The sequence below is a fragment of the Mizuhopecten yessoensis genome, unplaced genomic scaffold (assembly GCF_002113885.1).
Source record: "Mizuhopecten yessoensis strain PY_sf001 unplaced genomic scaffold, ASM211388v2 scaffold10331, whole genome shotgun sequence".
In the NCBI taxonomy this organism is placed as follows: Eukaryota; Metazoa; Mollusca; class Bivalvia; order Pectinida; family Pectinidae; genus Mizuhopecten; species Mizuhopecten yessoensis.
In genome coordinates this window covers 1,932,347-1,946,811 of record NW_018408493.1, presented here as the reverse complement: position 1 = coordinate 1,946,811, position 14,465 = coordinate 1,932,347, and positions in this window count along the sequence as shown.

Sequence of the window (14,465 nt, the reverse complement as noted above, 5' to 3'; positions counted from 1 at the left end):
CACACCTCATTTGTGCTTTAAAATGAAGCATATCATGTTTAATGTTAATCATTTTAGCATAACAAAACTACATCGAGGGCTGTTTCACGGCGGACGTGTACCAATTATGCCCTGTGCTTCACCATTAAAGTGTATCAATACGCAGTGATGAGGTCACATGTGTTATGCAAAAATGAATGTCATTTTCGCCAATGCGTCCAAGCATACAGAACGTGAAAAATAATAATAATAAAAAAAATACAACACATCATGAACCGTCTATGCAACAATGTTCTGATACTGTAAGTAGCTTTATGGCATGAAGTCAGTTTACGTAAAAGTGAATTTTACCATGAAAAATGGATCCATTTGTTTAAAAAGACGAACTGATTCGCGAGATTACACCTCATCAAGCTTTATATTCAACATTTTTTTTTGACAGTATTTCGGCCATACTGCACTTCACATTCGACTTCAACAAAAGTTAGAAGAGTTATCACCCTTGCACCGTTTTAAGCACAGGTACTTGCCTTGACAGAGGAGGCTAGTAATATGTATCTGTTGTCCAATATTACTAAATTGTCAAGGTTTCGTGAATAAATATAAGAAACTTAAATAACGCATTTTATTGAGAAATGTTTCAATTTGAGAAGACATTTCGTCGTCTGTGTGCACTGTGTGAACTCTGTATAAATCTGCAAAGCGGTTTATGCAAAAGATAAACGATATATACCGTATGAACCCTGGTTAGTCTTGATAATTTAATCTAAAGAGACAGGTACTCATACCATCAATGATAATCGTAGTGATGCTTAGAGGTACGATATCTGACTTACCGCGTGGCTTCTTTGTTGAGGTTAATTAAGTTAGTATAGAATATAGATTATCCGACTGTAACGTTAACGCAAAGTATCAACCGGCGTTCGTGCGTTTACTATCGGGTAATGTTCTGCACGTGTTGAAACATCTTTTTATTTTTATTTGTTGCACTTCAATTGTTTCAGTTTAACACATTTCATTTGTTCTATATATCTACATGTTATACTCCACAGAGACCAGAATGGCTATAATGCATTAAGTTCTGTTTATTATATTTATATATTTACATTTGCGCTGCAACCCACTTTCGGAACGTTACCAGTAGAAATGCATTTCATTCGAGTATGAAAGCAGAAACTCGCGTGACGTAACACGTGGTTTACTTATGACGTCATAGATTAACCTTGTTCAATGAGAGTTTTGTCGCTCTGGCTTCGGCGCAAGCATGAGCTTTGCACTAATGTGACTAAGTTAAATGGTCAGTGAAACCCGATAGAGAATTTGTTAACTGAATCATCATCAGAAACACACAGAAGGGGAGCCCTATGTTTTAAGTGAGGTAGAAGACGAAAACTTCAGTAAGGAAACCTATTGTACGATTTTCGGTTGATATCAATAACATAAAAAATTATAACTGTTAGATATTATCGGTTATCGTACCTGTCCAAGCTTTTATGGTAATTAAACTTGCCACAAATTTTGGAAATTATACGAAAACTTGTATTCAAGATATTGAGCATACACTGTTTCAAGCATTCCAGCAAGAACCACATAACTTCAAAATGATGTCGGATAATTTGCGGTCATCGAATTTTGTCTGAGCATTCATCATAGTAATTAACCTTGTCGCCAAGTTTGAAAATGATGCAATAATTGTTACTCAATATGTTCAGCGAACACCTCGCGTGCGTCAACCGCTCACGTGAAAACATAATACGTCCCAGACGTATACAAATTAACGCAAACATTTTGTTTTCAAGGGTTCATCAGTATTTCTGTAATGAGCAAAATGTTGTAAATTAACGATGGGTTTGTAACCAAACAGGAACTCCTATACAGAAATCGTGATGCATTTTATTTGTAAATGGATAGTCACAGAATCATTTTGAAGATTTCTCCTCTGGTTTTTTTTTATGAATAAATAGTTTTTTTCCTGGCAACATTTCCCTAGAATATTCTGACGATTCGGTAGGTTTTTAGTAATTTTAAATTCTTGGGAATCAAAATTTTATTATTTTCTGTTCCATTGTTGACACTCAGAGATTATAACAAAACGAGACCCGACGATCGATAATCCACCTTTCCGATTGGTCAAAACTAATAATGCGTCATGGACTTGCTGGAAACTGCAAGTTAATGCTTTTTGCAGACGCAAATAGAAACTATTGTAAGCTAGGTAACTAGGTGGTAGTGATCACCTCTTATGAAAGTGTTCGACAATTGAGGACATCGTTACATTTTGCCAATACATCTGAAAGGGGTTTTAGCCCATCGTCAACATTTCAATGTTACTTTATTTTCTTGATTATTCAAAACATTACGTTAAATATTTCTGATGCTGTATTATTTAAACAATTCCCACTTATTAGGTACGCTAATATATATATATATTACATATTAATATACGTCTCTGCTTTGACAAAGTCATGATTATCCGGAAGCACAAATAACTGACGTCATAGACTAGACGTCCTCACGCTCTAGACCAATCGGGAACCGTCGGCACTTTCTGTAAACAGTATTTTCTCGTTTACGGAACGTGCCGACGGTTCCCGATTGGCTATAGACAACAGGACTGAGTTTTACTACAGCCCGTAAGTCCACACGTTAACTAAGACGTAAACGTAGACGTAAGTCGAGTTACGAGTTAAGTTACGTGTGCGTAAGGTTCGTTTAAACGTAGGGTTAGACTAGACTTACGACTGGAACTCTCCAAATTGGAGAAAAAAATGACGTAGGAACGCATTATGGTTAACACTGAATGTACGCATTCTGACCTATTTAAGGATCGATGCCCTGCTGCAGTAAAATAAAAGTAACAAATTCAACAGTAGGCTTTTTGTAATTTCAGTAACCTCCCTTTAACTATGTTTTTGGATTAAACTGTAGCACTATATACTGGGCTAGGGCACTACCGTTTAACTCCAATCGAAGGTCAAGGGTTTTAATTCTTTTTTGACTCATTAGCGTATATAATTAGTGGGAATGGTTTAAATAAGAGTTACTTTGAATAATAAGTAGTTAACAGATATTAACTAAGGATTTTTTTTCTTTCAGGTTTTCACTTATTGGGTTGATAGGACATGTCCTAGCAGGTGCAACCCAATTCGTGAAAAGTGAAAAAAAATCTTGTATATTTTGGCCTATTAGTGTATCTAATTAGTGGGAATAGTTCACATTAGAGCTTCTTTGAATTCTTAGTAATTAACAGATAGTAACTATGGAATTTTAAAATTTTTTCATGTTTTCACATATTGGGTTGATAGGATTTGTCCTATCATGTGCAACCCAATTCGTGAAAGTGAAGAAAAAATCTTAATATTTTTTTTGCTTATTAGTGGATTTAATAAGTTTGGATTGTTCACATTAAACTTAGTTTGAATTATAAGTAATTTAAACACAGTAATTAATGAATTCAATATAGTTTTTCCTGTTTTCACATATTGGCACGCTACAATCTACAATGCCTCATTGTATTTTTAAACACGGAACATCAGTCTTGGTTTCGTNTTTTTTTTTTTTTTTTTTTTTTTTTTTTTTTTTTTTTTTTTCTATCAATAAGGTCCGCAAGGTATATTTTGTTTTAGGTGGAATTTTAGATTTGATAATGGTACGGGGATCCTTAAACAGCAATTATCTACGGCTGCTTAGCAACTCTGTTAAGGATTCCTGTCTCTCTTCACTGTGGTGTTTCCTATAAACAATAACCACCTTAACTTCCGTTCGGATATAACAGTAGCACAGCTTAGCCAGGACACTTCTGTTAACCATGATCTCAGTTGGTTAGAGCGATAGTGCACCAATCTGAGGTCCTGGGTTTGAATCCTGGTCTAAGCCGAACTCAGGCGTCATTTTTTACACTCAGAACACTGTTGTTGATTACATTTTGTTTATTTTATCTTCAGATTCCAACACGTAGTTACAGTTTTTAGCTTTGGTACGAGGATCCTTAAATTAAACTCTGAAGTTACCACAAGCCTTAGCTTATATAATGTATACCAAATAACAAATACACTTTCATCAACCGTGCGACTTGTAGATACATAATAGTGCATTGGTTACACCAGGTCCATTTTTAACACAGATAGTATTGACATATGTACTTCATTGTATGTGTAAATTGAATTACGTTAAGTTAGAGGTACAAATGAAGCGTACCGCAGCAAGTAAAACGCTACCTAATTAATTTGAATAAAGAGAAGAAAAAACCCCTGAAAGACGATTGAATTTCTTTTACGTTAGTTACCTCGACAGCGGTCCCGTTCAATCTATAAACATCTTTTAGGATTTAATTCCGGTATTGGATATGCGAAGATGACGTCACCGGGAGAGTTGAATGATCACAAAAGTCGGATGACGGTGTTAAGTATGAAGTAATTAGATACAAAAAGTCATTACAAGAGGGTTTTTATCTAAAATGCAATTTAAATAACACACAGTGATGCACCTGTATCGGATTCGTATCTGAATCAGCCCCACCAGCCTTGGGAATTGGTGGTTATTGTGTGCAAGACTGTCTTCTCTTTAAAACAACGTAGTCCACATTTCTATTACGTTGAGATCTTCAATCACTTAGTCAATGCTTTTACACCACACATGTGAAAAAGAGGAATAGTGATGTAAATTGAAAACTGTCATAGATAATTCCAACATGGGCAGTGTTTTTAAGCTTATCTTTACACTGAAATGTAAAAGGTGATGTTCTTAGAACACATCCATACATATATTTTTGACATGTTGGAGGGGTTCCGGGTTATGTTCTCGGACTTTCTTATTATTCTAGCAAGCAAAGATGTGTGCATGCATCCGTATCATATTATACATTGCTACCATGCAGACACACTATACTAACTCTACATCAGAAGAACTATACATCACCAAGGGTCGCTTTCTTTAATGGCGGTTTTATATCATTCTATAATGTTAACTCGGCAAATATTTACATACAGTTTATTCAATGCAATAAGGGCACGTTGTTTTGATGTCTCGCGCTACGAAGGCAAGATACATTTTAATTTATGAGAGACATGGCTTCAGGACTGCCTTACGCGACACAATCCTAACATTCATAAATTGCTTTTTGCTCAATCACGGACCTTGGGATTGGGACACGTGCCTCTGTCGTGCGCTTTAAGAGGTAGAGTGAGGATGCCCCCTCTCTTTTATGGCATGTCTGAATTACTTACAAAGCTGCTACATTGTCGTGTCATAAATCATATCAATTGTTGGCGTTTTAGAGGATTTTGTAAGGATATGGCCGTCGGGTTCATAATCATACCTGTAACAGCGGGCTGGAAGCGAACCCGATTTAGTAGCACATTCTTCCATTGGCTTGGTATTCTTTTGGAATTTGAGGTGTTTCTGGAGTTTCAGTTTGTTTGTGTTTTACGTCCTATTAACAACTATGGTCATATAAGGACGTGCCAAGATTTGATGGTGGAGAAAAGCTGAAGTTCCCGGAGAAAAACCACCGACCTACGGCCAGTACCTGGCGACTGCCCCATGTAGGTCTCGAACCAACGACCCAGTGGTGGAGGGCTAGTGGTAGCAGGATGTCAGACGACTAACCACTTGGCCACTGCGGTCCCTGGATACAAGAGACAACAACTATCAAAAAGACGCATTGTAGAAACTACACAAAACATTGGGCAAGTATTGATCTCATGCTCGTCCCATGGGATACCCCGGTCTCGACTTTCGCTGGTGTTGCATGGACGCCATCAACAAATACATGTACTTGCTGCTTTTTTTGATGTCAGAAAGACTGATCCATGTTCCGTTGTGTTTTTGGAGGATTTTAGTACTCAAGAAAATAGAATGGTTAACATTTGTATTTTGCGGGACATAAGAATACTGTTGATTATAAAACTACGTTACAGTAGCAATAGTGTGTTTGTTATTATTAGTTCGTTAATGCATATAGAAGATTAACCGAATCATATTTTGCATAAAATGACGAAAAGTGTTGTGAAAAATTCAAATCGTTTATTTTGGTTTATTCTTTATTGCACGAGAAATAATTAGTCATTCTTCCAGTTAATACAGAATGAGTCAATCATCCTTTGGGCATGTGCCATTTTGTATTTGTCACTTCGACGCTTGACACTCAGCTTTAGATTATCGATGGATGACTTGGAAGCAACCGTTTAAAAGACTACGATCTTACGAAGGCTGTTCCGTCAATGGGGATTACCAAGTGTTTAATTCGATGGCTGATGACCAATCTTTTACAATACAAATATACGGTGTTAACTATGTTTTTTTAATCGATCTTAATTGACAAGGCTTATACATGTATGCATGCATATATGAATACCTTCCAACGCGCTTCATTGCATATGAATGTCAGTTTATACTCCCATGGAAATGAACAAACACATACGTGGTCAAATTTTCTTGATATTGGAATCGTTTATCCTGAAGGAGTGACATGGTAGTAATAGAATTGTTCATTTGATAACGTAGACGCGAATATTCCAACAGTGCCCACATCTAGATTTTTTTGCTACAAGTTGTTCTTGGTATATCTCTTCCACAAATTAAAAGGTTTTGTGTCTCCTTTATATGATTGTCTCGGACATGCTATATTTTATTTCTTCTCTGTTTTCTTGTAATGAAAAAATTTCATTCTTTCATTTGCATCATATTAAGTTCACTTGAACTACTTTTCCATCTTCATATCTCCTACCTTGATATAAAATGTCCCTCCCACTAGTAGTTGGTCCCACAAAGAGCATATGTATATGGTACATTTTCCAATGGCATTGCCAAAATAAATCTGCTGCAACAATTGCAATATCTGGGATCTGTATCTTTCTAACTACTATGAACCTTTTATTTCCTAGCGCCTTGCTTGGCAACACCTCACTTTTGGCTTTAATGTTGAGCATTCACCCAGGTGAGGAAGGCAAAGGGTTCTGTCCCTAGGCCGGGACATACCAAAGTCATTTGGCAGTTGCTATTCCCTGCTTAACGTGCAGCATTCCTGAAAATGGCAACAGCTGGTTCACCTTTTGTCAGTATAATGTGACAGGGCGGAATGCTGTGATGGGTGTCTTCGGCATGGTATTTTAGTGAGATAGCACTATAAAGTCGGCATCAGATTCGCGCTATCACAAGGAGGCAAGTGTTCCAACATACCCGGTCTCCTGCACACATGCATAAATGTTAATAGAACGGTAAACAAAATAAAACCAAACCAAATCAAACCAAACCAAACCATTAGCGTTGGGTCATCCAAAGTATTGTATCTCTGGCTTGTTGTATAAAGCCAGCCCTGTTACCCACGTCTGTGTTTTATTGACTTCGATTTCTTATAAGTAGCTTAGCTGATGTTACGATGGAAGGGTTTCTAACTTTGATAAACGTAAAAAATTATGTAAAAGGGATTCATAAACATATAATGGTACATAGGCTGTATCAAGGACAGTTACATACCGCGAGCAAGATTAAAATACTGTTCACATACTTGGTTATCAACAAGGTGCTATAACGTCACGTCTGACAAATAATGCAAAAAATCTGTTTCCAAGAATATGCATACATTGTTAGACTTGCAGAAACATTATCATGTTTTTAAAGTCAGAAAGGCTACTAAATAACAGGCAAATTGTGTAACGGATTTGCTCAGTCATTGGTGTTAGAACCTCGGGCAAATGGACATGTACCGTCGTCGGTATTTCAACCTGGAATAATGTGTGTCATATCTCCAAGTAGCCATTATTTGCGATGTCATAGTGTTAATGTTGATTTCCAGCGATACCTATTGTTATAAGGACTTGCAGAAAGATAACGAATCAACTAATTATATATTTGGACCGCCTAACAAGTACCCGTGACGATAAACATCCGAACTCCCCTCCTAAGCCTCCCCCCCCCCAAAAAAAGATCTTCTATATACATATTTCAATAAAGTTCTTGCCCGTGATAGCTGTGTGATGATAAATGTTGGATATGCTTAAATATTCTAATGAGATATTCTCTTAAAAAAAGCAAAAAACAATCATTCATATTTTCAAGAAAAAAACACTAAATCCATATTCTCCATATTTAATTAATCCTGTTTTATTATATATATACTTTGTGACATAATTTATTTCAAAAACATTTTTGTAAAGGGAACTGGACAGCGCTGATTTAAAGGACGGTAAATGCATTGGTGTTTACCTTTTTGTTTACACAATTTTTCTCCTGTCCAATCTACAGTAAAAAAACAACAACGATTAAAAAGCATTCCCATTTCCCGGAAGGCTAGTGATTCATTTACAGAGTCACACTTGTTCAAAATCCGACATCCTGTTCGTGAGTTGATAAGCCTATCCTCTTGATAATAAAACTGTGAGCTTCCGGTCTCTAAATATTGGCTCTCAAGCAACGTGCTACTGTCTTTGAAAAATTTAAACTGTCAGTCGGTACATTTAAGACGTCATGTTAAAACTAGAATTACCAGACATAGTTTTTTAGATAAAAAATTTGACGGAATAAAGGTTAATGTTTTGTCAAACTTGAAAAATACGGAAAGTGAAAATTAACAAAAGGCCTTAACGGTTATCTGTGTGAAGATGTATATCATACAAATACTTTAAATTAAATACGTAACATCTACTGAATAAATGCTGAGTGGGGTAGATATACTCCAATGTATACACTAAGACATAGTGAACAATGACCGATTTCATGAAAGTTTGGTCAAAGTCTTACAGAGGGCATTTGGTTTATAATTTCGGCTTAGTGATCCTTTATGGGCAATCGAGCGGGCAGTAGGAATTCAGGGACAGAAGTGGTATCCCGTTATTGAGGATAAATCAGATTGTCATCATTTTAGGCTCTTTTCATCAAATACCCCTTCACACACCCATGTAAGTCGAATGTTTTGCTCTTGGTAACTCTTTATAGCTCTGCTCCTTAGCCTCACGGGGTCATCCCCTTTCTGAGCGCTGATTATGTTCTCATTTAATTAATGGTTCTTATATAAAACATTAGTGAAACACCACTTTTGTAAGTTTCAGAGGAGATGTCATTTGATGGGGTTTACTCTGTGACCCTTTTTGACCCCGCCCTTCAGTTCCCTTTTCGGGGTACGGTTTGTCCACTCCTTCTTTAGTGCAGTTTCTGATCCTCATCGTCATTTTGTAGAATGTTGGTCAAAATCGAAATGTAAATTTCAAAGATGTCATATGAAAGTTTTTTGCACTCTTTGACCCAATAAAGATCCGGCCGTCAGACTCTTTGGGCTGGTTTTGGGTGATGAATGGAACCTTATATCCTGTATTTAGATACTGAATGCTAGTACAGGCTAATGGTTACCCTCAGGTTTCATCGAAATCTGACGAACGGTTTCGGAGGAAGAGTCGAAAATATTAATATTTACAAACGATGAACGACATGCAAAGACTTGTAAAAGGCACGCAATCACAAGTTTATTGAGTCACTCATAAGTGTTATCTATTTTTAAGCGACGGAGAACATATTTTCTATCATAATTTTCAACAAATGTTTCAAGTAAAATAAACCTGTTCTCATTGCTTTGTACGGTGTGAAATGTCAATCGCGAAACAAGGACATTCCATTTCTCCTGTTAGCGTGTGAACCACGCACCTGTTCACAATCATATAAATGTGTGTAAACAGATTTGTAGAATGAAATGACTTCAGACGTCTTTGAACCTAGTCTGTTAGAGCTTGTCTGTATCATCATTTCAAACCTACTTTGACAATTAGCCAATAAAACACTTCACTAATGAGTTAAGATTGAATATTTCATCAATATTCCCGAACATAAGCAAACAAGTTTGCATGACAAGATTGGCAGTAAAGTCTATAAGATAAGCTTTTTTCTCACAGAATTTTTCACTTCTAACTACACTCAAATTAATGACGTATCTGTTTTAATCATTACATGTATTACATGTATTAAATTGTTTCAGGCTTAAACATATCAGATGAATACGATCTATGCTAAGACATATATTCGGGTTTTTGATTATAGTCCGCTTATGTTTCTTTTACTTTTTTTCTAATAGAAATATGTTACTGGGATGTCTGACTGTAGATAACTGGATTACTCGTATAACATCTACTGTGCATGTAAATCCTGTTACTTTTGTGTGTATTTTATTTCGATTACTACATGTATAAACTATGCATGTAGATTTAATTAGCGAATATTTGAATTGACATGAGTGACAGTAATTATGCATAGAAGTAATATTCACGGGATGAATGTTTTTCGAGGATGAGCCTTTCGTGAATTTGCTTGAAAATAAATCTCGCGAAAAATAAAGCGTTTAACAGTATATGTTTATTATTCCCTCGCAACGAGTGATCGAGGGTAAATAAACAAAAATGTACTAGTCTGTACTGTACATGTTCTGTGCACTCGGTAACCTCACTATTACCGTATTTGCACTAGTACGAGTGCGCGTTTTAACCGTTTGGGATCAAAAACATGGTCACTGTTACTATACATACAGGAGTCGGTTCTGATGTTGTTGTCCTCTTTAGTTATCTCTCTGCAGACTTCATTTTTATCTGAAACTTTATGTTTCACTTTAAGTGGCAGTTTTACACTGATGAGGTCGCGGTTGTAGGCAGCAAAATCATGGTACTTCATGGTGTAACTCTGCACGGACCCAAGTGATTATTTTGCAATAATTCTGTCGTTGTTGCAATTTGCTTTATCTTCAAAAAAAGTGTGCATTATCAGTAGAGATCTCCTGTACTGAATATTGTTCACACTATCTTACTATATGTTTCTACCCAAACACTATAACTACTAATCTTGAACCCTATTGAATAATGGTTAGAATTGTTTTTCGGTGTGTTGCTAATGATTGAGGTAGATGCATTTTGCAATAATTATGATCAGGGACCTTGTGTTGTTGGTTTAATTTAAGTATGACGTTTCGTACTGTACATCTAGGAAACATGATATCTTCTCGGCTACTTACCCATATTTAAGCATTTCCTACCATATCTCAACTCTATTCAGGCCTTACTATCTTCTCTTTCTTTTAAATTTAAATAATTTTCCTTATGCTAATACCACGATGATTGTGGGTTGTTGACATTTTCAAAGAAGTATAAACATTAAAACTACCATGACCGGACGTGCAGTAGATAAGCTTTGTGGCTTTGTTTTTTCGAGGAACGTTCGAAACACGAACTCTGATAGTACAATGTCCTTAATGAAAAACATGTTTCTCATTTATATAAAATGATTCCTTTTTATTGTACTCGATTGGTCTCCGGGTGAGTTCTTTGCGGTGAAGATTTTTTTAGTGATGTACAAAAACGATTTCTTTAAAATTTTACTGTTGTTTTATTAAATGAACCATAAACTGCCCATCAAATTTGGATTGTTATTTGTAGGAAAAGCTTTGATAATGATGAGAATTAGAATTAAAGAAAAAACACTTGTTAATATTCAGAGGACTAGAAAAGAAAAACCTCCCCTCAGGATTTTTAAGTTGCCCGTTCACAATTTAGAATAAAAATTTGTTTAATATCAGAATATAGATTACGGTTTTTTGTTGACTCACTTTGTTCTTGCTCAGCGCAGATATATGTCCTTTCGTTTTATGTTTCTTAACTTTAGCGATAACAAAACCTTAAACACGAATATGCCTATGAACACAGTTCCGTACGAGTTCCCTTTTAAAACCTCTCGGGTCATATAACGGGGCCACTGTTACTTTATTTAAAACATTTTAGTATCATCGCGGAACAGAAATACGTTCTCTTAAGATTTTACGCAACATCATATATGTGTTCATAAACATCACCCCTAGCACTGTACGAATTCGCGTGTAAACTTTGTAGGGTCAAAACAATGTCACTCTTAGTATAAATCGCCGTAAACGTTTGACATACTTATGTTTTTATCTCAATGTCCTGAATCTTCACATGCATGTTTACAAACGTCGCCTCTAGTACACATTTACATTTAAACCTCCTACAATTAAACAGCAAGCTGATGTTTACCATAAATAGACTCTCCGGTTTACATATATAATTTCTTATCTGATGACCATGCTACTTCACCTACAGGTCGACATCCCCTTACAATCTACTCCGAGGTCAAAAATAAGAACATTGTGAATACAAAATCTAGACTAAATACTTCATTTTTTAACGCATCGTCTTTAAATTAGAATACATGTTCATCAGAAAATATCCTATTATGCCACTTCACGTGTCGGGGACCTTTCTAAGACCGCCGTAACTTTAAAAAAAAGGTATTGACCCTAGGTTACTCTTAACACCTGTCCTTTTTAGTAGCGCCTAGATAAGGCATGGTCTGCTTAATGTTAATTAGAGAATACTTCTCGATGGCGTTTAAATGTGATTCATATCAACAACCATATTTAACAGTATATGTTTAATAGTCCATCGCAAGGAGTGATCGAGGGTAAATAAACAAAAATGTACTAGTCTGTACTGTACATGTTCTGTGCACTCGGTTACCCCACTATTATCGTATTTGCACTAGTCTTCAAGTATGTGTTAAAAAAGTACACGTGCACGTTTTAACAGTTTGGGATCAAAAACATGTTCACTGTTACTATAAATACAGGAGTCGGTTCTGACGTTGTTGTCCTCTTTAGTTATCTCTCTGCATACTTCATTTTTATCTGAAACTTTATGTTTTACTTTAAGTGGCGGTTTTACACTGATGAGGTCGCGGTTGTAGGCAGCAAAATCATGGTACTAACTTTGCACCGACCCAAGTGATTATTTCGCAATAATGTTGTCGTTGTTGCAATTTGCTTTATCTTCAAAAAAGTGTGCATTATCAGTAGAGATCTCCTGTACTGTATATTGTTCACACTATCTTACTATATGTATCTATCCAAACACTATAACTACTAATCATACCCTTTTTGAACAATGGACAGAATTGTTTTTCGGTGTGTTGCTAATGATTGAGGTAGATGCATTTTGCAATAATTATGATCAGGGACCTTGTGTTGCTGGTGAGATTAAGTATGAAGTTTCATACTGTACATCTAGGAAACATGATATCTTCTCGGCTAATTACCCATATTTAAGCATTTCCTACCATATCTCAACTCTATTCAGGCCTTACAATGTTCTCTTTCTTTTAAATTGAAATAAATTTCCTTATACTCATACCACGATGATTGTTGGTTGTTGACATTTTCAAAGAAGTATAAACATTAAAACTACCATGACCGGTAGTGCAGTAGATAAGCTTTGTGGCTTTTTTTTTTTTTTCGAGGAACGATCGAAACACGAAGTTTTATAGTACAATGTCCTTAATGAAAAACATGTTTCTCATTTACATAAAATGATCTCTTTTTATTGTACTCGATTGGTATCCGGGTCAGTTCTTTGTGGTGAAGATTTGTTTAGTGATGTACAAAAACAATTTCTTTCAAATTTTACTGTTGTTTTAGTAAATGAACCATATACTGCCCATTAAATTTGGATTGTTATTTGTAGGAAAAGCTTTGATGATGATGAGAATTAGAATTTAAAAAAGAGGAAGCTTTTTTAAGTTCAGAGGACTAAATAGCGGTTTTAAAACCTCTTGGGTCAAATAGCGGGGCCACTGTAGCTTTATTTAAAACATTTTACTGCCATCGCTGAACAGAGGTATTTTCTCTTTAAATTGTCACGAAATTTAATATATGTTTTCATACTGTACGAGTTTGCGTGTAAACTTTTTAGGGTCAAAAACAATGTAACTAAGTATAAATCTATCTTTGCCGTAAACGTTTGACATACTTATGTTTTTATGTCAATGTCCTGAATCTTCACATGTATGTTAACAAACGTCGCCTCTTGTACACATTTGCATTTAGACCTCATACAATTAAACAACAAGCTTATTGTTACCATAGATAAACCCTTCGGTTTACATTATAAAGTTTCCTATCTTATGGCCATGCTACTTCACATACAGGTCGACATCCCCTTACACTCTGATCTGAGGTCAAAAACAAGAACATTGTGAATGCTTCATTTTCACTAACACATTGTCTTTAAATTTAGAATACATGTTCATAAACATATCATCTTATGCAACTTCACGTATCGAGGATCTTTCTAAGACCGCCGTAACTTAAATTTGTTTTATTGACCCTAGGTGACTCTAAACACGTTTTAGTAGCGCCTATATAAGGCATGGACTGCTTAATGTTAATAACAGAATACTCCTTGATGGCTTTTGAATGTAAATTATATCCCCACTCGTAGATTAGTAGATCAGACCTCGTGACTACTTGATATTAATAAGTTCCTGACCGTTGACAATCAGGCTAGTAATTTGTGACAATTTGTTGCTACTGGGACTCCTGCTGTAAAATGATAATTTACAGCCTCTCGTTATTAAACTGTAAATTAAATACCCTGGGACCGCATCTGAATAATCAAAGAAATGATGTTACCAGAATTATTTCTCCCCCCCCCCCCAAAAAAAGCTAG